General features: G+C 46.6%; 2 long non-coding RNA genes across 2 annotated transcripts; one reads left to right on the top strand and one right to left on the bottom strand.

The window, feature by feature from the left end:
• Positions 1-14902: 14902 nt before the first annotated feature.
• Positions 14903-22366, bottom strand: LOC147575331 (uncharacterized). The gene is made up of 2 exons (XR_015242276.1): positions 21110-22366; positions 14903-15105 (listed from the first exon to the last, which is right to left on the bottom strand). It is a non-coding gene; the product is annotated as an uncharacterized LOC147575331 (long non-coding RNA).
• On the top strand, positions 21541-26708 carry LOC147575330 (uncharacterized). Its single transcript, XR_015242274.1, has 2 exons — positions 21541-21911; positions 23094-26708. It is a non-coding gene; the product is annotated as an uncharacterized LOC147575330 (long non-coding RNA).
• Positions 26709-26938: the final 230 nt, after the last annotated feature.

The raw sequence follows: 26938 nt of genomic DNA, 5'->3' as shown, positions 1-26938 counted from the left end.
AAATCAACCCAGATGAGCATGAATTGTAACACGAACATCAAGGGAGGAGGCAGTGTGTTGGGGAGGAAAATCCCCAGGCTCTTAGACAGAACCTAGCTTCCAACTCTGTCGAGCGATGTCTAGATCAGGATCCCAAAAAGCCGAACCAGAGATGGGGATTCAGACTAGATTTCTCCTGAAATCACATGTGCCTAGCTCCTTGCTCTGCCCAGATCTGCTTCTCTCACTCTCCTTCTCCTGTAAATAACTGGCGGGCTCTTGTACGCCCGCATCAGCCAGTCGGTGGCCTCGGAATCTCCCCCCACAAAAAGGATGCAACCTTCCGGGCATCTCTGAGCAAGGTGTGCAGGTGTGAGCTGTTCGCGGCCAACATTTGCAGTGGTTGGTGATGGGGGTGTGTGTGGAGAGGAGGGTGGCATCATCAGCAGACACAACAAGCTTACAATTTGTAGCTCTGTCCTGGCTGAAAGACTTTCTCCTCTAAGCATGAATTTTGTCTGCATAAATTGAGGAAAGCACCATCTTATTGTAAGAGGCTGTGCAAATTGAACGAGATCCTAAGGAATCCTGTATGGTTGCAGGTCTATACGAAGCACTTTAGTGTGCAGACAGCCCCTGGTAAATATATCCACATACACACAGTGTCACACACATACACTCAATGGATTTAAAATCACGTAATGCACCTAGTATGGGAAACACCGACCCATATGTGTTTAGAGAAGGAAGTATGCAAATAGAAATGAATGCACACCTAAATATGCATACAGAAACAGTACCAGGTATTTCGTTAAAGCTGTGCTAACCAAAGGTGGGGGGGGGGGGGTCGTCTTGATAAAATAACTCAAGGCAGAGTTAATCCTCTGGATTGGGATGCTACAAGGGATTCAGTGTGGCTGCACCACCGGCTCGGTTATCTTGGATCTGCTCATCCTGAAGCTAGGTTATGGTGGAGACATCTTCGTGGTGAGTCAATGGTATGTGATAGATGGCAGGGGGGGTGTGCTGGTGTGTGATGAGGGGATGGACAGAGTACTAGCATCATCTGCTTTAGGTACGAGAGAGAGAGAGAGGTCTCCAAAGCGGTGATGGGAAGCTCCAAGAGTCTGTAGTGAAGATCCCATGGCAATTAGGGAGTGGGAGAATGACTTTAAATAGACGATAGCCACCCCAATTCCCCACTCTTAGGGGACTCTGTCTGGTGGAGACGCTTTACTGAAGCCTAATGAAAAGGACTGTTGTGTGTGTTTGCATTCAGGGTATATGTGTGATTGACTCATAGGAAGGCGTTTGATAGTGTAGTATATATCCCTGCCCTTCCACTGTTTTTAAAAAATTATTTGTTAACATTTTTAAATTTATTTTTGAGAGGGAGAGAGAGACAGAGCCCGAGCGGGGGAGGAGCAGAGAGAGGGAGACACAGAATCCGAAGCAGGCTCCAGGCTCTAAGCTGTCAGCACAGAGCCCGACGCTGGGCTCGAACTCACGAACCATGAGATTGTGATTGGAGCTGAAGTCAGACACTTAACCCACTTCACCACCCACGTACCCTGCTCCCCTTCTACTCTTAAGTGTGCACCATGGTGGTGCCTGTTGTATCATTTAGGATCCCATTCAGCTGCAAGAAACAGACACAAGTTAGAAGTTGATGTCCTTTCACAAAAAAAGAAGCCCAGGGGGAGAAGAGTCCAAACTCCAAGTTCTACGGGAACCAGAAAGTAATGGAAACAAGTCCCATCTAAAGGGGGGCAGTGGTTACCGAGATTCACCCAATTGCTGCCATGGGGCATCGCCTAGTCTCAGTACTGCCTGATCTTTTGATCTTTTAAGAGAAGCTTAAAACTTGGGTTTGGTATGTTGTCACCCGACTTCTAAATGTTGAAGCACCGAGGACCCAGTAAAACCCATAGTGTGACGTACTTAATCCAGGGCTGCCAGTTTGTGACCGCTAATCTAGTCAGAACGATGTAGAAATCCATGCGTGTGCACATACACATGCATCACCGTGTGAAGACACCGATACTGTAAGACTGAGTGTGCAGCTTTCCTACTGAGCTATTTTCAAGTGGTGGGTGGGCTCTCAGCCCTGGGGATTCAGCCGTGAACGACTGCGTTAACCTAAAAGTTGAGAGCTGGAGTCTTGTCCCCAGAGAGGTTCCAGGCTCTCCAGCAGGTTGGAAAAGCAAAACCATTATGCATTATGGTTGCCCCTGCGTGGATGTAAATCCGTTGCCCCTGCATGGATGCTGAGCCTGAAGTCAGCAGGGCTGCTGATCAGAACATATGTATGTGAAATGCAAGATGGCAAGAGCAAAGTCGAACCCACGAAGATGAGCTAGAATCCCCACCGGTCTTTCTCTGAGACCCACGTACGGCTCTCGGTGCGTCCAGACTTCAGTGATGCTGTGATCCTTAGGAAGACCATGGAGCCGCATCCAAATCTGGCCTGGGATTTGGAGAAGGTGGAAGAGAAGAGCCGGCAGGAAATGGAGGGGCCACGGGCCCATCTTCTGCCGCAAGCCCCTAATGAGATGAGCCACCGGCTCCATGACTGTGGGTGGGAGTTACAACAGCACTGAGCTTTTACACTGACGCTCCTAGCACAAACACAGATGGCTGCCGCTTCATGTTGTTAAAGTTTATTAAAAAAAAAAAAAAAAAAGTAAAACCAATGAGTTACTTACCTGTAATTACTAACAGCTTCTTGTGCACTCACCAAAAAGTTTGCAAGCCTGGAGCACTCAAACCGAAACATGGAATGATGTTCAGGGATACATTGCTATAATGCACCTTATCTAGTGTGCAAACAGTGAGTGTTTATTCTATACGGTGACTGGTTACAATATTAGAATTCTCTTAAAGGGAGTTGGTTAGTGGTTACCTCATACCAATTTTGGGGAAATATTTAAGGGTCGCTTAGGATTTTCAGAGGCATAAGCAAGAAATGACCCAGGTCAAGTTAACCCCACTTGTCTTACAAAATAAGTCGTATTAAGCTGTGCTTGTATGACTAACTGCTTTGTCTGCTCAGGGAGTTCTCAAGTGTGGTCCCTGTGTTTGACTTTAATAATATCCACCTTTCAAAGCTCCCCCAAATCTCTCCTACTCGAATGCAGAACCCTACAGGGAAGGTAATTTGGGGAAAAAGTTGGCACTTAACTAAGAAGACACCACGCACAGCCACTGCAGACAGGGAAGACAAGGGAATTGGCAATACCGTTGATGAGAGTTCTGGAAGGCGGAGGGAGGGGGTCTGTGGGTGCATACCCAACAGTGAGCTGGGGCAGAAAGAAGTGAGGTTAAACTGAGGAGCAAGGGGGAGGTAGGAGTCAGCCAGGTGAGATGGGTGTGGAGGAGGGGGAGAGAGGGAAGAAGGGAGTGGAGGAGGAGGAGGAGGAGGAGGGTAAGAGAAAAAGGGAAAAATAGAACAGAGACAGTGAAAGAAAGATGCATACAGAGAGGACCAGAGAGATTGGAAAGAATTAAGGAATTTTAGAAGCACCTGTATTTAGCACAGAGAATGAAGAATGGTATGAAACAGCCCAGAGGGATAAGCAGGACCGATAACACATAAACATACACACATGTGCATAGAGATCACTACGTGTCTATAACGTACACTTGGATGTGCACAACTCACCCAGTTAACAGATAGTATACATCCACACATGTCCATACAGAGACATAAAAAGACACCCAGAATTCCCCTCACTGATTCCCCTCCATTGCCCTCACGCCCAGGAGCGGGCGGGGGGGGGGGCGCTAATCCTGGTCAGACCCTGGAGGTGTTTCTGCCATTGACTTGCCCGATGGAGAGGTGGTGTGGACACTCAGCCAACCACAGCCATCCCATGGGTAGGTAGCCCTGTTAGACATCTCATTTTGTTCTGGGGGAAAAGCTGGCCCTTCTGACATGATAATGAAGCCTGACTGCTTGGCTTCTGGGGGCCTTGAGATGAGACCTTGTTTCTAATTCATTTTACAACTCACTTTATGGTGCTATTAACGAATATAACAGACCATAAAAGAAGGGAGGAAATGAGAGAGCAGAATGTCCCCACTGTGAATTTTGGTGAGACACCCAAAGAATCGGTGAACGGGAAGGTCACAGAGCCGTCAGCCAGGGAAGTGTTGTTGGGAGCTGGGGTTTGAAAGCAGAAAGGGACAGAAAGGAGCAAACCCAGGGTCTTCCTTCACGACTCTGCTGTCTGTGTGCCCGAGCATGTGTACATGAGAAAGAACCATGTGGATGCATATGTATAGGTGCCCGTTTTGTGTGTATTTTTATCTGAGGATAGGGGAGAGGGACTCTAAAACCCCAGGAGCAAATTCAGGTTTTCTCAGGCTCGAGGAAAATAATATTTTCCTCTGCACCACCAGCCCCCTCCCTTCTGCTTAACAGAGTGAAAGGAAAACATGATTTCAAAATTTCTGCTAATTCTTAGGATCAAGATGGAGACCTGGGTAAGGTGGATCTTTCTTCTCTGAGGACGTGCCACCCAAGAATTTTGAATAATGCCACGGAAAGTCCTGGAGCTGTCTGCGATGGAGATCGGGAAAATATTCATTTGCTTTGCAAAATAGAATAAGATTTTATAGATGTCCCCTGGCACAGGGAGGTTGGAGGAGGATATAGGCGAGGGGAATGAGAAGCCGTAAACAGAAAAGGTATCAGGCAGGGACCTAAGGGGAAAGACAGTCCGTGAGACTTTAAGGAGATTTAAGAATGGAGATGTTGAGTGTTACATTTTTGGTTGTTTCCTGTTCTGCACTGAACTGTAATTCACTCCTGATATCACTAAACCTTCCATAAAAGTCTGCGTATTAGTTGAGGTAAAGGTTAAGCTGCTGTAACAAAGAACCCCCCAATGCAGTGGATTAAGGAAGACAGAAGTTTATTTCTTATTCGTGAAACTGTCCTGAGGTGAGCGGTAACTGGAATATGTCAGGCTTTCCTCCACACCCTCGCTCAGGGACCCAGCTTCCTTCCCTGACATTGTCATCCGTGTGGTTCAGTTGCATCCAAGCACATCCTTAGGCCTTTGTATAAAGGGGAAGGAAGTAAAAGAACATGATGCACAATTTTCTTTTAAGCAAATGTGGCAATGCTAAACATATCACTGCCAGGCACATTCCATTGGTTAAAACTTAGTCACGTGGTCCTGTGATGCCCCAGGGGAGGCTGGGAAATGTAGTCTTCAACTGAGCAGCCATGTGCTCTGCTCTTACTATGGAACAAAGGGAGAATGGAATTTGTTAGAAACTGAGAATATCTGTTGCAGTCTTAGTCCGGGTCTGAATCACCAGAGCTCCTTACCTGTGTTGTTGTAATAGTCTCCCACTTGCACTCTGGCTCTGTTCAGTCTATTCTGAAAGCAACAGCTGCAAGTCCTGGAAAAATATGTTATTCTCTGCTCAAAAATCTCCAGTGGTCTCTCGTATGTTCTGAGTAAAAGCCAAAGTCCTTGGAATTGCTTACTAAGCCCTAATCCTAATTCCTGAATCCTACCCAGTTCTAACTGCATCTTCTAATGCCTCCCTCCAGCCACACTATGCGCTGTCTTCTTAAAAAATGTCAGGCATGCTCCTACCTCAGGACCTTTGCACTTGCTGAACCATCTGCCTGAAACACTCTTTCCCAAGATATCCATGTGGTTCATCCCCTTACCCCCTCAAGACTTCACTCAAATGCCACCTTCTCATCCAGGCCTTCCCTGACTGACCCCACTCCATTTAAAATGATTCTCTTTAACTCTCTTCCTCTGAGTTTTCTCCATAGTACTTACCATCACACTACATACATCATATATAATGTATGTGTGTATGTGTTTGTGGCATGTGTATGCACATCTGGCTGTCCTCACCATTAGGATGTGAGCAACAGAGGGCAGGGATTTTTGTTAGATCCATGTGTCCACACCTTCAGAGTATACCAGACTGGGGTTAAGACACTGGGTCTTAGGCTCTTACAGCGACCAGTGTCTATGCCAGCTGTCTTGGAAAGGGAATGAGGCATTGGGCAGTGTACTCTCCTCCAAAGCTTGGGAAGTAAGCTTGAAGGGGGATCTGAAAAGTGTAGCATAGTGCCCCCTACTGGAGTCATTCTGTGGATCAGACGAAGAAGGAGTCGGCACAAAAACAGACAAGCCAGAAACACTTGGTGGGGAATGATCTTCCTGGAAGATTGGGCGTGATGGGGATCCCTAGTGACGGAAGGTACAGAGGTGGGACCGCACAGGGGGTCTTCATGGATTGTGAAGAGCTACCCTTCCTCCCAGGGAACAATGAGATGCATGCAAATGAAGGTTTGGGGGCTTTGCTGTTAGTTGGAAACTAGATGCCCCATCCAGGGAATGAAGCTCCCTGGTCCCCACACTCTGAGGCTGTCTCTTTAAGATCCAAAGGACAAAGCAAACCAACATACGCATTCTTGGCAACCGGGTGCCTCGCAGCTAGTCCCCAGTTTTCTGATAAGCTGTGTCTCAGTATTGATGGAGTGATTACATTTTGTGCTGAACAGACTCGGGTCCTAAATAATGTCTCTGTAAGAGACCCACTGCCTGAGATGCCAAATGCATCTGTCCTGTATTTCATTGGGGCTCCCAAGGCAAAACAGAGCCCAGTGAATGGGGAGAGGTCATGGTCTGAGCACTTTACATTCTGCAAGAGTTCTTTGTGGTTCAGCAAAAAGGTCGTTGGATTGGGGCTTCAAAACCCAAACTTTCAGGCAGGAATAGTGACTCACTGCGTGGCTTCGGGCAAGACAGTTCTTTCTTGGGCTTCAGTCACCCCATATACAAATGAGTGGAGAAAGGAGGACATTCATTGGTCCCTAATGGCTCTTGAATATTCAGAACATTTTCCTTTTAGGGAGGGCTTACGATGTGCAGAGCACTTTATAAGGATTATCTCATTTAATCCTTACAAGAATACTATGAGGTAACCATTTTAATATTCATCTGACAAGTGAGGAAACTATGGCTCAGAGAGGGTAAGTAACTTGTTCCAGGGGACACAGCTATTTGGTGTTGGGTCAGGATTTGCATGCCAGCAACGGAGCTTACAGTCTAAATCCCTCTGTTTTAGCTTTGCTAGCCACACTCTTAATGGTTTAGACAATTTTTAACCTTACAGTTTAGGGGAAGATTATTTATCCAAGGTCACATACAATTAGGTTTGTAACTTCCAAATGTCAGTCCGATGCTGAGCTTGCTCTCCTGTCCTCTGCGCTGTCTTGCCCTTGGACTGGAATCGTGTGTAGGACTCCGTAGAATGTACTTTGGTATTGTCCCAAAAGGGCCAGAGTTTGGAGCGGACGTGTCGGGGAGGTCCTGACTTGACCCTAACAAAATTTTTCACCGTTATCGACCAAACTTAGCCTGGCAAACAGCCAGATCTCATCCTGCCTCAAGTTTCCCTGGACTCTCTGCCTCTTAGATTCTCTGCAGCTGAAGCCTCAGGAGACAGCCAGGTCTGCTCTTGCTTCCTGCCCGCACAGCTAGGTACAGCAGGCAGCAGGCGGAGGGTCCCTGAGGACTTAACACTTGCGGCGGGAAAGAAACCCAACACAAGGAGCCACATGGTCGCTTGTGAACCTGGTTGGAGTTTCTGTGTTGGTCAGGGTTCAGGGAGAAGGGCACTCATATTTTCTGTGGGTGGTGGAAATAGATACCTTTCTGGAGGAAAATTTTGGCCACTTGCATTGAAACTCTTGAAAATGTTCCTGTGGATGGTGCTCTCATTAAATATATAAATGTATTTACATGGGAAGGAGACTGGAGGTTTAACCACGGAACAGTGAACAGTGGTGGTTTTGTGTGGTGGGTTTTTATGGATATGTATTTCAAAACTAATGGGTGTTTTTTAAAGCAATTTTAGATTTACTGCAAAATTGAGCAGAATGTACAGAGTTTCCAGTACTGCCCCCCCCCCCCAGTTTCCCTTATTATTAGCATCTTGCATTGGTGTGGTACATTTGTTCCTACTGACGAACCAATATTGGTACATTATTAATAAGTGAAGGCCACAGTTTACATAGGGTTCACTCTTGGAACCCATACGTTCTATGGGTTTGACAAAAGAATAGTGACATGTATCTACTATTACAGTGTCATACACAATAGTTTCACTGCCCTGAAAATCCCCTATTCTCAACCAACTCACCATTCCCTTCCTCCCTCCCTCCTTCCAAACCCCTGGCAACCACCGATCTCTTTATTGTATCCATAGTTTTGCCTTTCCCAGAATGACATATAGCTTGAACCATACAGTATGACCCCTTTTCAGATTGGGTTCTTTCACTTTGCAATACACGCTTAAGGTTCCTCTATGTCTTCTCATGGCTTGATAATTCATTTCTTTTTAGCACCGAATAATATTCCGTCGCCTGGGTGGACCACAGTTTGTCTATCCATTCACCTGTTAAAAGACATCTTGGTTGTTTCCAAGATTTGGCAATAGAGAATAAAGATTCTGCAAACATTCAAGTGCAGCCTTTTTTGTTTTTGTTTTTGTTTTTGTTTTGTAGAGATGGGTTTTCAATTCATTCGAGTAAATATCAAGGAGTGCAATTGCTGGATTGTATGGTAAGAATATGTTTAGTTTTGTAAGAAACCTTCAGGACTGTCTCCCCAAATGGTTGTACCATTTTGTATCTTCACCAGCAATGAATAAGCATTCCTAACTGTTCGACATCTTCATCAGCATATGGTGCTGTCAGTGTTCTGGGTTTTAGCCATTCTAATAGGTATGCAGTGGCATCTAATTATTGTTTTGATCTGCAGTCCTCTAATAACCTATGATGTTGAGCATCTTTTCATATACTGAGATGCCATCTATATATCTTCTTTGGTGAGGCATCTATTCAGATCTTTTGTCTTTTTTTTATGTGAATTGCTGTGTTCATATTGTTGAGCTTTAAAGGCTCTTTGTATATTCTGGATACCAGTTCTTTATCAGATATGAGCCTTCGAAGATTTTATCCCATCTGTGGTTTATTTTTTCTTTCTCTTAACAATGTCTTTCACAGAGTGGAGGTTTTTAATTTTAACGGAGTCCAACTTAGCAATTTATTTCTTTTGTGGGTCATGCTTTTGATATTGAATCTAACACATCATCAGCAACCCAAGGTCATCCAGATTTTTCCTATTGTCTTCCAGAAGTTTTAGAATTCTGCATTTTGCAGTTAGGTCTCTGATCCATTTTGAGTGAATTTTTGTGAAGGGTATATTATCTATGTTTAGAATCTTTTTTGTTTTTGCTTTTTGACATGTGGATGTCCAGTTATTCTAGCATCATTTGTTGGAAAGACTAGCCATTCTCCATTGAATTGCTTCTGCCTCTTTGTCAAAGATCAGTGGACTATACTTGTGTGAGTTTATTTCTGGCTCTCTATTCTGTTGCATTGATCCTTTGTCTATTCTTTCTCCAATACTACACTGTCTTGATTATAGTGGCTTTATAGTAAGTCTTGATGTCAGGTAATGTCCATCCTCCAATTTTGACCTTCTCCATCAAAATTGTGTTTGCTATTCTGGGTCTCTTGCCTCTCCACATAAACTTTAGAATCAGTTTCTCAATAGCCTCATAACTTGCTGGGATTTTGAATGGGAATACTTTTTCTTTCTTTGCTTATTCTATATTTTCTAATATTTCTTCAAAAGTACGATGATCTAGAACATGGCCTTTAGAGCCTTCAAATCTGGGTTTGGATTCTAGTTCCGGTATTTATTAACTTAACAGACGATTTGTGTGTGTGTGTGTGTGTGTGTGAGAGAGAGAGAGAGAGAGAGAGAGAGAGAACAAGCAGGAAAGGGGCAGAGAGAGAGGGAGACACAGAATCTGAAGCAGGCTCCAGGCTCCAAGCTGTCAGCACAGAGCCTGACCTGGGGCTCGAACTCACGAACCAACTCATGACCTGAGCCAAAGTTGGCAGCTTAACTGACTCAGCCACCCAGGTGCCCCAAACCAGTGTCTTTAAACTCTAAAACCATGCTCAGTGTGTCAAAGATGTCTTCACCCTGACAGACAACTGGGAAATGACACCAACTGGGAATTTGATGAATTCATGTTTCCCATCTCATGCCTGTTCTGGGGCGTACACTTACTGAGTAGAATAAAGAAGCATAATTAACAGCACACTTGTGCTGATATTTCTCTTTTTATCGTAACTTTTGAGCCTCCCATTAATCATATTTCATCAGTTCTAAGAGGCACACTTTTTCTAATTTTAACCTCTCTGCAATTGAGATGCATTTTCCAGTCTGCTGCCGGCCAGCCAGCAGGCATGATGTGGTCCATTCCTTGTGTCCAAGCAAACTTGGTCATGGCTGTTCAAACTGTTGTCACTTCCGCTGAGTTATGCACACTGCGGGTCCTTCACAGGTTGATTTTTTTATTAAAAAATTTTTTTAAAAAATATTTACTTTTGAGAGAGAGAGAGACAGAGCACGAGCAGGGAAGGGTCAGAGAGAGAGGGAGACACAGAACCTGAAGCAGGCTCCAGGCTCCGAGCTGTCGGCACAGAGCCCAACTCGGGGCTCGAATCCACGGACCGTGAGATCATGACCTGAGCCGAAGTCAGAAACTTAATCAACTAAGCCACCCAGGTGCCCCCACAGGCTGATTTTAGTTGCTGCTTAAAATGTCTTCCAAAAGATTACACTGTGATATGTTTTGGCATTGAAGTGGAAAGTTTCCCTATACACAAAAAGGCCTCCAAGCAGAACAATGGGGTAGAGGTTGCACATTAGTGAAGCAAATGCTTGTCTTTGGGGGAATGACTCCAGTCTTATATCCTTTTGCAAGGTAACAATCAAATTTTACTGCACCGCTAAAAAGTAAGAAACCACAGTAGATGAGGCTGTATTGCATTTTGTCACCGAGATAGCTGCCGAAGGATTTCTTGTCACATACCGAGTCAGGAAACAAGATCCAAGAGAAAGTGTCACATCCCTCAGAAGAGATGAAGGGAATTTCAGAGGAGGCATGGCGTGACCAACTAAGGTGTTGAAAAAGACTATTAAGGCATTGAGTGGTAATGGAATTGCAAGAGTTTATAAAAAAATTTCTTAATTTTATGAAAAATAATGGTGCATCGAGATCAATGATGGGAGTGTGTGGCTGGCTCAGTTGGAAGCATATGAGATTCTTGATCTCTGAGTCGTGAGTTTGAGCCCCACAATGGGTGTAGAGATGACTAAATAATAATAATAATAATAATAATAGGGGCACCTGGGTGGCTCAGTCTGTTGAGCGTCCGACTTCAGCTCAGGTCATGATCTCACGGTTTGTGAGTTCGAGCCCCGTGTCGGGCTCTGTGCTGACAGTTCAGAGCCTGGAGCCTGTTTCAGAATCTGTGTCTCCCTCTCTGTCTGTCCCTCCCCTGCTCGCACTCTCTCCCCGTCTCTCAAAAATAAATAAACATTAAAAAACAAAACAAAAAGAACAGGAAACAAATAACAGTAAACTAAAAAAAAATCAATGATGGATTGAATGAAAGACAGTTGAACTCAAGTTAGTTAAATTTCTGTGATGCAATTCCACTTTCATAATCAAAGAAATCCCATCCTCTAACATTGAAGTGTTGCTATGTTTCTCAACACATCTAAACTATTCCTTCTGTCTCTCTGAAAATGTCTCCCAACAAGAGGTAGGAAAGGGGGAAAAGAATCCCTTCGTTCTGATACCAAAATATATACGCATGTGTTTTGTGGACGTGCAACAATAATCAGCAAAACTGTGTATTTCCATTAATTCAGAAATACGGATCCTAGAAATTTATCCTGAGTTAAGAAAGCCGGAGTGACTGCAAGTATTTAGTTGCTGGGATGCTTACCTCAGCTTTGTTTATAAGAATGAAACATGAGAAATCATTTACACGTGCGTCAATAGGAGACAACTTAAGTAAATATAAGACATCCATATAATGGAATAGCGGAGTCGGCAGACATCCAGAACGAAGTCAGTGTTTCTTGGCGTGGAAAGGTACTCGTGATGTATAATAATAAAAAAGAGGACACAAGCCAAGCTTGATACCATTTTTGTAAAATAGTAATTGTCATAGTGGTAGTAATAATAATGATAAGGTCTCTGTCTATTCAAAATATGAATGTGGAAGAGAAAACAAATGAATTATAACAGTAGTTACCTTCTCTGAAAGGGGGGAAGGTGAGTGATTATTTTCTTCTGAGTTTCTAATTCTCCTTCAAAACACATTTTTATATAGGGGCGCCTGGGTGGCTCAGTGGGTTTAAACGTCCGACTTCGGCTCAGGTCCTGATCTCACAGCTTGTGGGTTTGAGCCCCGCATCGGGCTCTGTGCTGACAGCTCAGAGCCAGGAGCCTGCTTCGGATTCTGTGTCTCCCTCTCTCTCTGCCCCTCCCCCACTTGCGTTCTGTCTCTCTCTCTCAAGAATAAACATTAAAAAAATATTTTTAGGGGCGCCTGGGTGGCGCAGTCGGTTAAGCGTCCGACTTCAGCCAGGTCACGATCTCGCAGTCAGTGAGTTCGAGCCCCGCGTCGGGCTCTGGGCTGATGGCTCAGAGCCTGGAGCCTGTTTCCGATTCTATGTCTCCCTCTCTCTCTGCCCCTCCCCCGTTCATGCTCTGTCTCTCTCTGTCCCAAAAATAAATAAACGTTGAAAAAAAAAAAAATTAAAAAAAAAAAGAAAAAAAAAATATTTTTATAGAGTTAAAAAATAATAAGGAGAGGGGGCAAAAAAGGAATTGATGTAAATCCTGTGAGAGGAAATGAAGACAAGCCGCCAGCGAAGGCTTCCTCTGTGACGTCTCTTTAAATGTCCACAGGCTCCTATTCCAGTAATGACTTTGCTGAAAAAAATCCTCATCATACCACTAATAAAAGCATTTTGGTGGCAAATATGTTTAGTTTGGTAAACTAAGGCTGCGGTAATGGAAGCCTCGGGTGACTGTTTGCATTTGGGGGGGACGTCAGGGAGGGCTTTGCCCACTTGCCAAGTTTGTAAATACTCCCTGCTTGGATGAATATTTCTTTCTTTTGCCTTTCCTCTCCATCCCCTGTAGGAGGGAGGAAGCTTTTGTTTTGGCCACCAGCAATTTCTTTCTCAGTGGGTGTGCGTAGGAGAATGCAGCAGGGAGGTGGTGAGAACTGGAAGGTTTGTGTTCCCCACAACACTCATATGTTGGGGCCCCAACCCCCAGGTTGGCTGTGTTTGCACGTGGGGCTTCCAAGAAAGTAACTATAGTTAAGTGGGGTCAAAAGGGTGGGGCCCGGATCTGATAGGATTGGTGTCTTTATAAGCTCACTGTGTGCGCGCACACACCTGCACACACACGTGCACGCAGGAAAGGCTGTGTGAGGACACGGCTGTCTGCAAGCGAAGAAGGCAGGTCTCACCAGACACCAAAGCAGCAGCACCTTGATCTCGGACTTCCAGCCTCCAGAGCTGTGAGCACTAAATTTCCAGTGTTTAAATCACCAGTCTGTGGCATTCTGGGTAACCGTGCATCTGTTCTGGCTGCCTCTCTGAGACCCTGAGATTTCTCCTGGCCCGAAGGCAGAGATCATTGTTCCTGATCAACGCCCGAGATGTTTGGACCCTCATCCCCTCTGCTGCCCCCTGCTCACCTTCTTCACTTGAGTCTCCCTCTTCACGCCAAGGGTGTTCTGGCAAACCATTCTCACTGCTGCCTTGTTTTGCAAACGCTGGTCTCTCGACCGGGGTGTCATCCCCTTCCTGCCCCCTCTCCCCAGTCCACACAAGCCTCTCCCTGCTCTTGCCTCACGACCATCATAAGATGTGCGTGCCTGTGTCACTCAGTGGACCCTTGAGTTGATTTGCTCCCTGCCAGGAACTGTGTCTTGCTCCTCATTTTATCCCCAGGATCTAGAAAAGTCTGGCATATAGGAAGCACTCATTAAATATGTGTTATAGAATAAATGAAGATGAATGAGGAACTCATGAGTGCTTGGCCCACAACAACCCCAGATTCTTGGACTTTCTGAAATAATCTAATCTAACAGTTACGAGACTCATTGGTCTCTGGATCCCTTGACACTCTTAAAAATCACTGGGGACCCCCAAAGAGTGTGCTTGTGTGGTTATATCTGCCATTATGTACCATATTAGAAATTAAACTGATAGATTTTTAAAATATGTATGTATAAATCCATTTAAAAACAATAATAGACCCACGAAATGCTCAGAGAGGTTATGTCAGTTGCCCAAGATCACACAGCTGGCTAGGAGTAGAAACTGGAATTCAAACCCAGAGTTCTGTGTTTGAGTTTTGGCTCAGTCCATTATCCACATTCCGGGAACATAACTAAAAGCTTGTGAGTTGAAAAAAAATAAAGACGGCAGGCTTCTCTCAAAATGTAGCCTTCCCTCAAAGCCCAGAATGGGGAGGAATACCCCAGAGGGTCAAGGGCAGAGCTGGAGGGTCAGGACTCTGGCCAAAGTTGGAGGTGAATCTTGGTGGACTTCCCTCAGATCTCATAAGAGATGCGCTGAGGCCAATCCACCAAAAATTCCACCAAAAATCCACGAAAAATCAAATCTATGATATGTAGTTCTCTGAAAAATCAAAATGCTAACGGCCAATTGTTCAAATCAAATTTTCCAATTTTTCTAAACTTTATTTAGGGAATTCTCATCAAGTATTGTTAACGAATATCAACATACTCCTCTTGAATGTAGCCAATGACTACATTCTTCTACATACAGTATTTTAATATGCTCACGGATAATCTTCAGTGAATTTATACTTCTCGAATACTCTTATCAAAAAATTTATTCAAGATATTTTAATTATATTCAAGACTCTAAGATATTCAAGAATATATTCTTCATTAGAAGATAGTCATAAGAGAGTTAAACAGCTCCCATGATATTTAGCTTTTAGACAAAGCTGCTGAGAATATATTTTAGACCAACTTATTAAGAAGGCCATATTCATAGTCACTGAACATCTTCAAGAAAGCTAGTCTTCAAGGCATGTTTGGTAAATTTAGCAAGCTGGTGAGTTGGTGATCTGGCTTTGAGCATGTAATGGTCCGAGGCTCTTCTGCCCGTCTGAGACTGTGCATCTCTCGATTCTGGGAAGACGTGAGAGGGACAAGTCCTGTTACAAGGATAAGAGAACATTATGTCCCCAAACACCACCTTCACCTCCGTGAGAGGGAAAAATACAGAAGAGAAAAGGAGAGAGAGGCGCTCATGGTGGCTGCAACATACTGTCAAGGACTTTGTAAACATTATTTCTTTTAATCAACCCAAGGAGTTGAAATGAAAATTATCCTTTTTCCTAGTGAGAACACTGAGCCTCAGACACGAGAAGTGACTTTCTCAACATTCTCCAGTTACTCAAGGGCAGAATGGGAGTATGAACTCAGGTGGAGTGGGGATTTGAACTCAGGCAGAGTAGGGGATATGAATTCAGGTGGAATAGAGGATACGAATTCAGGCAAAGTAGAGATTTGAACTCAGGCAGAGCGGGCACATGAACTCAGGCAGAGTAGAAGATAGGAATTCAGACGTGGAGGATATGAACAAAGGCAGAGTAGGGATTTGAACTCAGGCAGAGTAGGGGATATGAACTCAGAGAGAGTGGGGGTTACGAACTCAGATGGAGTAAGGGATTTGAACTCGGGCACTGGGATTTCAGAACCAGGGGCCTGGGCCATTGGACTGCACATTCTTCCACAAAGATGAAAAAAAAATCAGTGAACAGAGAAACAAATGTATGGAGGCATGGGGCTTTGCAATGAAGGAATTTGGGAGCCGTAAGGGCATTTGATGGCATGTCCATTTGGATGTTGGAGGAACCAAGAGAGAAAGCCGGAGAAGGAACTTATGAGTTACGTGGACAAGCCCCCTTTCCTTTCTCTTTGCCATCTAGAAATGAAGATGATGGAAATTCTGATGATCTACTTGTCTATTTATTTGTCCCATTGTCACTCAGAGCTTAGATTCAGCTATATTATGTTCCCTGAGACATAGGAAAAAGCTAAGCAGAGAACCATGGGAGACCAATGTTAGCCACTGGCATAGAAGCTTGCAATGCTTCAAGCAGCCACGTTACAGTTTTCCAAAATACTCACCGCGTTCTTTCAAGGGGGAAAAAAGCCCTTTTATTTTGTTCTTTATTATCCAAGTAAGACACACATTGCCTATATATTGCTGATAAACAAACAAGATACATATAAGCTAGAATAATAAAACAGAAATCACCAATAAATCTTCCCTCCCCTACTCCAAAAAATCATTGTTAATAATGGATATATTTTCCCCCAGGGCTTTTGTTTTTATGCAATTTTCAAATGGGATCGCATTGCACATGTTATTTTGTAACCTGATTCTTTCATTATTATGATCCTGTTCAAAAAAACAAAAACAAAACAAATCCCAACTTCGCATCATTTTTATTAATTGCAGATTTCCGATTGTTGATGATTTTATTCTCTGTCCCCAAAGAGGTGAGAGACGTGGCGATGAGGACTTACCTGGGGTGTTGGCTGACAGAGTCAGGGACCCTCAGATGGGACTTAAGAGGGTTTAGTGGGTGGGTCTTTAAGGAGGGGCCACTTGCATTGTGTCCCTGGCTAGTCGGGGCTCAGGAGTCTTCCTATGGGGAAAGTCTGGGAGCCCTTACAATAATATTCCGCCAGTGGCTTGAGGCTGTGGGCAGGTGCCCTCACCTTCTTAGGCTCCTCTGTCAAATGGGGCCGTTTGGAGAATTGTATGTAACAAACCCAGTGAGAGCCCCTTCTCCCTCTGAGATCAAACACAGACATCTCCAGTGATGCTGGAGAGTGTGCAAGCCCCTCCCAAGGACAATGGGATTTTAGTAGACTTTGGCAGCATGCGGCAGAACTTGGCAAGGCAGCGTGACCAGGCTCCTCTGAACGGCGGGAGCTTGGCTCTGAGACCCTGGTACCCTGGACCTCAGCATTTTTTCTCTCCCCACGGAGGTCGTGGTCTCACAGTTCACGGGTTTGAGCCCAGAATCATGCTCTACTTCGTCAGTACAGAGTCTGCTTGGGATTCTCTCTCTCTCCCTCTCTCTCTCTCTGGCCCTCCTCTACTTATACTCTCTCTTTCTCAAAATAAATTAATTTTAAAAAACTTAAAAATAAAAAAGAATAGACATCCTCGAAGTGGTCATTTTCCTATGCAAAAGAAAGTCCTGGACAGTAACTTATTTCTAGCCTGTTAGTGACAGAATGTTTACTTTAAAAACTCTCCACAATGCCTGGCACATAGGAAGCACTCCGTATGTGCTATTACTAGAAGTCTGATCATTTTTTTGAAAAAAGTTTATTTATTTATTTGGGGCGGCAGAGGGAGGGGCAGAGAGAGGGAGACAAAGCGGGCTCAGCACTGTCAGCACAGAGCCTGACTCGGGACTCGAACTCACAAACCTTGAGATCATGACCTGAGCCCAGATCAAGAGTCGGACACTTAACCCGCTGAGCCACCCAGAGCCCCTTGATCATTTTTAATTTTTTTTTCAACGTTTTTATTTATTTTTGGGACAGAGAGAGACAGAGCATGAACGGGGGAGGGGCAGAGAGAGAGGGAGACACAGAATGGGAAACAGGCTCCAGGCTCCGAGCCATCAGCCCAGAGCCTGACGCGGGCTCGAACTCACGGACAGCGAGATCGTGACCTGGCTGAAGTCGGACGCTTAACCGACTGCGCCACCCAGGCGCCCCAAAAATTAAAAAATATTTTAATGTTCTTCAGAGAGAGAGCGCTAGCAGGGGAGGGGCAGAGAGAGAGGGAGACACAGAATGGGAAACAGGCTCCAGGCTCCGAGCCATCAGCCCAGAGCCTGACGCGGGGCTCGAACTCACGGACCGCGAGATCGTGACCTGGCTGAAGCCGGACGCTTAACCGACTGCGCCACCCAGGCGCCCCGGCGGGGCCAGATCTTTTTTAAAGGCAGAGAAAGCATGAGGACTTTGCTTCTGGGCATCGGTGGCAAGTCTGAGGCAAACACTATTCTGCGAAGAGACCCTCTCTCCCCTCCCACCACCCGCCCCTCCCCCCTCCCCCCTCCCCTCCCCCCTCCCCCCTCCCCCCTCCCCTCCCCCCTCCCGCTGGAACCAGCCCCAGGCAGGGTGCTGGCTGGGGAGTGTTTTCGTACCCCCTCACCGCCTGAAGACAGCCAGGGTGTCACCAGGCAGATAAATGTGCTCCTCCTCTCCTGCTGAAATTGGCATGTCCGGTGTGGGGCCTCGATGATTTATTTACCGGTGACAGTTCTGCTCAGGGGTAGAACTGCCCTGGTTTGCTGACTGGTTCATTCATTTGTCTTTGTTGGCAGTGCAGGCCCCGTGGGATCCCCATCTCAGCTCCTGCCAACGCCTTATTCCTTCTGGATCTCGCTGCTCACACGGAGGGGGTAGGCACGAGGTGCTCGTGGTAGGTTTGCCTCCCCACCAGCAGACGCACCTTCTTGGGTCTGCTTCGGGTGGGGAGGTCCCTGGGGTGGTGCTGGAGGTGGAGGGCATCCGTGGCATTAGAGAAACCACGTCTTACAATCGTGGACCTTTTTAAGATGCAACAGGAGTCAGATTGCTCTGGGCTCAAATACTGTCTCTGCTATTTATTAGTTGTGTGGCCTCAAGCAAATGGCCTGACCTCTCTGATCCTTGAATTCCTCGTCTGTTATGAGGGAATAATAATACCCATTTCCCTCTATCTCGTGAGGATAGAATACCTAAAGCACCTGACACATAGTAAAGTGAGCCTGACATATGTAGGAAGCTCTTAATAAAAGGCACCTATTATTCCTATCTGTATCCTCATTATTATTCCCCTGGGCTCACAGCTGGTCCCTGGAGAAAAGGGAGTGTTTCCTTTAGACGTTTGAGATACCAGAGCAGGAAGCAACTTACAGGACAAACCAGAGAACTGGGTTAAAGATCTGACTCCCTATACTTTACGTGAGATCTTTTTTTTTTTTTAAGTTTATTTTTATTTTGAGAGAGAGAGGGGGAGGGGCAGAGAGAGGAAGGGGAGAGAGAGAGAGAGAGAGAGAGAGAGAATCCCAAGCAGATTCCACAGTCAGTGCAGAGCCCCAACACAGGGCTCAAACTCACCAACCTCGAGATCATGAGCTGAGCCGAAACCAAGAGTTGGACACTCAACTGACTGAGCCACTCAGGTGCCCCTTATCTGTGTGAGACCTTGAGGCAAGGTACTCTGAGCCTCCGTGTTCCCCATCTGTCAAATGGGGATAATAAAATGAGCTATGTCATGGAAAGTATCCGGCCTCAGGGGCATTTCACGAAGATCCATTTTCTTCTACCTTGCAAAATGCTTTACAATTTACAAAGGGTGTGACAGTCATTATGTGATTCCCACCGAGACACTGGAGCCCCATGGATGGATCATAATCCCTGACTCATGGAAGCTCAGGGGCTCAGGGAAGTGAGGCCAATTGTCCCAACTCATATTCATTCATTTAACAAATATTTATGGAGTGTCTGCTGCATACCAGCTTCTGATACGTCAGTGAACAAAACAGGCAAAAAATATCCTTATCTTCACAGAGCTTACATTCTAGGGGTGCAACACAGACAACAAACAATGGAAATAATAAATGCATAAATTAGATAACATGTTAGAAAATGACAAGTCTTGGGTGCCTGGGTGGCTCAGTCGGTTAAGCATCTGACTTCAGATCAGGTCATGATCTCACAGTCCGTGAGTTTGAGCCCGCGTCGGGCTCTGTGCTGACAGCTCAGAGCCTAGAGCCTGCTTTGGATTCTCTGTCTCCCTCTCTCTCTCTGCCCCTCCCCTGCTCATGCTCTGTCTCTCTCTCTGTCTCAGAAATAAATAAAAACATTAAAAAAAATTTTTTAATTAAAAAAAAGAAAATGACAAGTCTTATGGAAAAAATAGATCCTGATGAGGGGGCTCAGGAATGATGGATGAAGGAGAGGTGGGCTGTAGTTTTAAAGAGGGAGTCCAGGATGAGCCTCAAGAAGAAGGTGACAGCTGAGCAAATGCTTGAAGGAGATGAGAGTGCCAGCCACGCAGAAGGAAGAAGAGCATTCCAGGAAGAGAGAAGAGCATATGCAAAGGCCCTGAGGCAGCAGTGTGCCTGAGGTGTTCACGGAAGAGCGAGGGTTGGAGTGGGGAAAGTGGGAAGGGGTGAGGTTAGAGGGGCACAGAGGTAATGCAATGTATGTGCAGAGAGAATCCTTTAGGGCTTTGTAGCCATAATAAGGACTACAGCTTTTATTCTGAATGAATTAAGGAGTTTAGGAGGGTTTGAATAAAGTTGAGTCATGGTCTGAGTAATATTTTCCCAAGATCACTCTGACAGTCCTGGATGAATTGACCGTGGGGTATCCAGCAGCAGAGGGGTGTATAAACAAAATGTGGTGTATCCATACAATGAGATATTATCCAGTCATAGGAAGAAATGAAGTTCTGGCACCTGCTACAGCAGGGACGAACTTGAAGACATGACGTGAGGTGACAGCAGTCAGACACAAAAGGACAACTATTACAGGATTCCACTTCTATGAGCTATCTAGAGGAAGCTCATTCACAGAGATAGAAAGTAGGTTAGAGATTACCAGGGACCGGAGGAAGGAGAATGGAGAGCCAATCGCTTAACGCCTACAGAGTTCCATTTGCAGTGATGAAGAGGTTTTGGAACTAGATAGTGGTGATGGTTGCATTATTTTTTTTTTTAAGTTTATTTATTTGTTTTGAGAGAGACAGAGACAGTGTGAGTAGGGGAGGGGCAGAGAGCGAGGGAGAGAGATTCCCAAGCAGGCTTCGGGCTGCCAACGCAGAGCCCGGCACGGGGCTTGAACTCTCAAAAGCGGGAGATCATGACCTGAGCCGAAATCAAGAGTCGGAGGTTAACCGATGGAGCCACCCAGGTGCCCCATGACACTTGCATTATTAATTCTGTGCATTGATGCCACTGGATTGTGCACTTGGGTTAAATGGCAAATTTTGTTATATATTTTATTTACCACCATGAAAATATTTTTAAAAAATTGTGGGGACAAGGGTGGAAGATGCCGTAGCATCTGTGGGCTCAGATCACGGTGGAGGCAGGTCAGAGGTGTTCAGATGCCCGCACACTTGGGACTTACGTGTTTCCTGACAGGTTCCAGATGGAGCTAGTGATTCCCAGGGCCATGCTGGAACCCAGGTCTCCGGAACCTTCCCTAGGATCCCAGGACCACACAGCGAGTGTTTTGTGCTCACTGCAGGTCACACGCGCCCAGCCTCCCAAGGCTTTCCACTCTTGGTCGCCCTGCCAAGACGGGATGTTGGATGGCTCTGGGTCCTTTCGGGGCACATAGTGGTAACTACGTAGAGGAGAGGTTCTGGGCTGGAGCCCTTGCGGACGTCAGTGGCCCCCAACCACCACCACATCCTGGACTCGCACCAGTCCTGCCCTGGAAGCTATCTAGGAGTTGGCAGGTCCCCTCTGTTTGTTGCATCACTCTGGTTGTCTAGGAGATTAGCCCAGATTAGGAACTGGGTGGAGCAAAGTGGATCAGATGAGCTCACGGACAACACTGTTGCTGTTTGCACGGGGGACCTTAGTAACCGGCCAGAAAGCGCTTGGCCCAAATCTTGTTCCTCCTGAATTCGGGCACATGGACAGGGGCTCCTGGGAGAACTGAGCATAGGTTATGGGCTCAGACAGTCTCACGTTCAAATTCCAGCTCTGCTTCCTACTTCCTGTGTGACTTTGGGCAGATTGCTTCTCTTCTGATTCCCCATTTTCCTCCAGTTGAGGATACTACCCACCTCTGGGACTTCTAAGGACTATGTGATAAGCAGGTGGATGAATGTTGTAAAGTGACCACACCTGGACAGAGAAGACTCATGTGACAGAGGACGTCAGAGTATGTACAATGCCTGGTGACCAGCTGATAAGAAGGGGTGTGTGTTAATGCCTTGTTCTAAAGTGGCAGAGGAAGGGAGGGAGTGGTCTGCAAGAAGAGACACTGAATTCTTTTTTGCAGGTGGGGAGTTTGAGAAGCCCCTGCACGGAAATGTCCAGGAGGCATTTGGAGCTCCAGAGAGCTGATCTGGGCCAGAAATGGGTGTGCTAGCTTAGACGAGATGGCTGGTGGGGCTACGGAGTGTGTAGAATAATCCCAGGGAGACTCACAGAGAGCTTAGGACAGGGTTCCCAGCGTCACTGGATCTGTGGGATGGTTCCAGGAGACAGAGGCTCAACGGAAGAGGCGGGAGGACTTTCCCAGCGTCACGGAAGGAGTCAGTCATCGAGCTGGACTAGATGTCCGGGTTTCACCTTGCAGTGGAAATGCCCCTCACCCGCCGTCCGTCCCTCTTCCTCTCTCTGTCCCTCTCTCTCTCTCTCTGTCCCTCTCCCTCTCTCTGTCTCTCTCCCTCTCTCACTATAATAGCAGCTGATGTTTGTCATCTTCAAGTGAAAGAAATAGACTCCGCCTAATTCAGGGGAAAAGGATGTGGTGTAGCTCAAATAATTGACGGGAAAGCTAAGCACTGGACCCCAGGAAGGCCAGGAAGGGGGCCACTCCAGGGATCTAGGAAGTAAGAAAAGTGAACATCTCTTCAGGGGACTGTCACTGGGATGAATCAGCTTCAGCTACTTCCCATCCCAGAATCTTTGCAAAAATGTCACATTCCCATGAGAAAGGCCTTGATAGGTTTAGCTTGGGACAGGGCTCTTTGATGGAAAGTCCCTGCAAAGCTACACATAATCACGAGCTATCGAGGGGCTGAGACCAGAGGAAAGGGTCACAGATGCTGCCAGGCAGAAGTCCTAGGTAAGCACCCCAGGGACCTGCACAGGGCCCTCCGGGGCCTCCGGTACGGAGCTTAAAGAGCATCCCTGGAGACTTGAGCACAGATGCATGTGATGGGGCAATGTGATTCATTCATCACTACCCACCTAGGCCTGGCAGGGCCCCAAAGGTGGGACAGGGTAGCTTTAACAAGAGGAGGAAGCACAAAACAAGACCTCAGCCGTGCAGACTAGTCATTTGATCGAGGGCCGGGTAGGGGAAGGCGTCTATATTGCCAGGAATTGCTCTAGTATTTTACATATCTTAACTCATTTATTCCCCACCGCAGCTCTACAGGACATTCTCTCATCACCCCTATGTCATTGCCCCCAAGCCAGAGGCACAGAGAAGTTAAGATCTTCTCCCAGGGTCACCCAGTAAATGGTGGAGCAGAATTCAAACTAGGGCAGTCCCTGTATGCAGACTGTGTACATAATGATTTCTCCATATGGTCTGCAAATGCCACGTTGTAGGAGAGGAAGTGAAATCTGTATCAGGTGATGCATTACATCAAAGCATCCCTTACAAGAATCGAGTCTTAGATTTAACCACTCGGTCTGCTTTTCGTTGTCTCAAAGGCAATACATTCTCTATGCAGAATATTTGGAAAACCCAAAAACGCACAAAGGAAAAAAAAATAACTTGAACATCCACCTTCTTCAAAAAAAAAAAAAAAACCAAAACACCTTATTTTTAATGTTTATTTAATTTTGAGAGAGAGAGAGAGAGAGCGCAAAAACAGGGGAGGGGCAGGGAGAGAGGGAGACACAGGATCCAAAGCCGGCTCCAGGCTCTGAGCTGTCAGCACAAAGCCCGACGCGGGGCTCCAACTCACAAGCCGTGAGGTCATGACCTGAACTGAAGTCGGCCGCTTAACCAAATGAAGCCATCCAGAGGCCCCCCAAAATAACAACTTTTACACAAATGTATAACAACTAAATAACTAAAAAGCAGCTGCAATTTTCTTTTTCTTTTAAATGGACTATCCTCCGTACTGATTATCTGAGGCCAGCTTTCCCCGTGTGCTATTTCCGCAACACTAAATCATCTTCAGGAGCGTGAGAGTTAATGGCTGCGTACTTGTTCCCAATGTATGGAAGGACCATCATCTGTCTACCGAACCCCGTACCTTGAGCCGTTTTGTCATTTCCAATTCTTCGTGAGTATAAATGCAGCAGAGATGCTGCCAGTGGTCTGCTCGGATTTCCTCTACACCTTTTTCTGTCTGTGCACACCTCGCCAGGCTGCTGGGTACTCTTGTGACACAGATTTGCATCTGTGACTCTTTGCAGAACTGTCCTGGGGCTACTAGGACCACTTTGCTCACAGGGTCAAGGAGCCTGATGTCTGCACACTCCACTCCCATCCTGGAGCAGACCTTAGCCAATGAGTGTTGGCATGCAAGAATTAAAGCCCAGATCTCTTGACTCAGGTTGAAACAGACTCTGATCTGTTCTAGGTTCCTTTACAATGGGACCCAGAAGTAGCCTACAGCAGAAGTGACAGCATGCCATATTCAAGGCTACATAGATCACAAAAGACATGTCAGGCCTCCCTGCCTCATGCTCCCTCTGGGGCCACTTGCTCCGAGGGAAGCTAACTGCCATGCCTTGAGGACACTCAACCAGCCCCATGGGAAGGCCCACATGGTGAGGGACAGAGGTCTCCGGCCAACAGCCATTACAGCGAGCTCAGAAGCAGACCCTCCGGCCCCAGTCAAACCTCCAGATGACGGCGGCCCCGGCTGATATGTTGACTCAATGTAATGAGACACAGACAAGAACCACCCGGCTGAACCTCAGCCAAATACCTGAACCTTAGAAACTGTGCAATAATGTTTATTGTTTTAGGTCAGTACGTTTGAGGGCTAATCTGTTATCCATCAACAGCTACGGGCTGTTCTTGCCTTTCGCAGCTCTCAATGCACCTTGCCAGATTAAAGAAGGACATTTAAACAAATTTTTAAAAAATGTTTATTTATTTTTGAGAGAGAGAGAGACAGAGCATGAGCAGGGGAGGGGCAGAGAGAGAGGGAGACACAGAATCGGAAGCAGGCTCCAGGCTCCGAGCTGTCAGCACAGAGCCTGACGCAGGGCTTGAACCCACGAACTATGAGATCATGACCTGAGCCTAAGTCGGCCGCCCAACCGACTGAGCCACCCAGGCGCCCCTAAAGAAAGACATTTACGTTGGTCTACCCCAGCACTTTCCAAAATTCTATGGCAGTTGAACACACCCCATTTCTTTTTCTTTTTACGGAACTCACTTGGGGAGCTGCCAATCTAGTGTGAAATCTTGGACGTACCCAGAGATTCTCAATTTCTGTCACTTCTGCAAAGACATTATTTGCCCTCCAACAACCGCGTCCGTGCCGGCTCGGATCTGAGGGTCTGACGGGAGCGTGTGTGCGCACAAGCATGCACAGCTATCGGCAGGAAGTTCTGTCATCCTGTCTGCTGTGGATTTTAGAAGCTGTCACCGTCAGGACCAGAACAAGCCCATCTGTCACGCAGCTCTGACAGAGCACAAACAGGCAGAGGAAAAATGAAATCGTCCCGTGGTATCAGGTCACGAGGCATCGTTTCCAAGACAGCTGGCCACTGCCTTTCCTCTGCTCTCCCTGCTCTCCTGAGCCGCCGACGTAGTGTCCTCTGTAGTTAATAAACTTTTTGCTCATCTTCCCAGCCACCTTCTGGGGGATACTCAGGGTGGCAACAAAGGAGTCCCACTTTACAGATGAAGACACAGAGGATTAAGGGTTCTGTCTTTTCCAAGATACACGTCTACTTGGACGCCAGAAACTCTTACCCCTTTGACTGCCACCTGCTGCCTGGCTCAGGTAACACAGTGATCTGGCACCAGTCTGCCGGAGTTTAAAATGGTCTTAGCTTCTGTGCCACTTCCCAGCTGCAGGACCTTGGGCACATTTCTGGATCGTTGCAGTTTGGCTATAGACTAAATGGAAACACGCACAGACAACACCCATTTGGTAATTGCTATTGTTGTTAATACTAATCCTTGGTGTTTCCACCTTTGACGTCAGTTCTTCCTGTTAGCCCCTGATAACCCTCCCAATCTCTGTGGACAGAATCCAAGCTTCCTCTGGGCTCCTCCTGTGAGGCCCCTGTCCCAGCACCTTGTTCTCCAGTGGTTCCTAACCCTGGCAGCCAGTTAGAATCTCCCGGGGGAGCTTTTAAAATATATCCACGCCGGGGCGCCTGGGTGGCTCAATCGGTTGAGCATCTGACTTTGGCTCAGGTCATGATCTCGCGGTTTGTGAGTTCAAGCCCCGCGTCGGGCTCTGTGCTGACAGCCTGGAGCCTGCTTTGGATTCTGCGTCTCCTTCTCTCTCTGCCCCTCCCCCACTTGCGCTCTGTCTAACAATAAATAAATGTAAAAAAAAATCTAAAAAAACATATCCATGCCCAGGCTGCATCCCCCCCCCCCCCCCCCCCCACCGAGACCACTAACACCAGAATTTCTCGAAATGTTTCTAGAGCATGAGCTCACCCTTACCCTTCCCTTGGGCCAGTGAGAGGTGCTGGAGGCTGGGTGTCTGGGCTCCAGCCGAGGAGAGAATCTCAGCACCTCCACTTGGGACCTGGAGGGGGAAAAGCGTGAAGCCAGCCAAGCAGGGTTCTGAGGGAACCTGCTTCCAAGTCTTCCAGGGAGGAAAATGCTATGGCCAAACCGTCAGTGTGTTCTCGGCCCCTTCCCTCAGTCCCTCCCTCTGTGTTCTCTTTTCAAATGAACCCTCTCCACAGTTTTGCAAGATAACCAACACTAACAAAGGTGCTGACAACAGGCCATGTTCTGAGCCTTTGCCGTGCCTTAAGGACTGCGCTGACGGCTGAAGGGGCTCCAACCCTCCTCCTCTTTCATTAAAAATGCCGTTTTCTCCTGATGTACAATAACAGGTTCATTCTTAGGCAGGGAGTGCGCTTGGCCACTGAGGTTGTGGAGGTGTGGTGTCTGCTTTCTTCTAGAGCTCGGACAACGGAAGCTGATATCCCTCCAATGCCCCTCATTTCTGCTTTTCTTCTCCCAAATGGAGACCTTGAGCAGTGGGAGGCAGATGCTGGGAAAGTGTCAGCTGAAGGTGCAGACTTCAGGGTCTCCAGTGGTTCAGTAACC

The sequence above is a fragment of the Puma concolor genome, chromosome D3 (genome assembly GCF_028749965.1).
Source record: "Puma concolor isolate L17-30 chromosome D3, mPumCon1.1.hap2, whole genome shotgun sequence".
In the NCBI taxonomy this organism is placed as follows: Eukaryota; Metazoa; Chordata; class Mammalia; order Carnivora; family Felidae; genus Puma; species Puma concolor.
The sequence above is the reverse complement of the archived record's forward strand: the minus strand, read 5'-3'. Positions and strand labels throughout refer to the sequence as shown.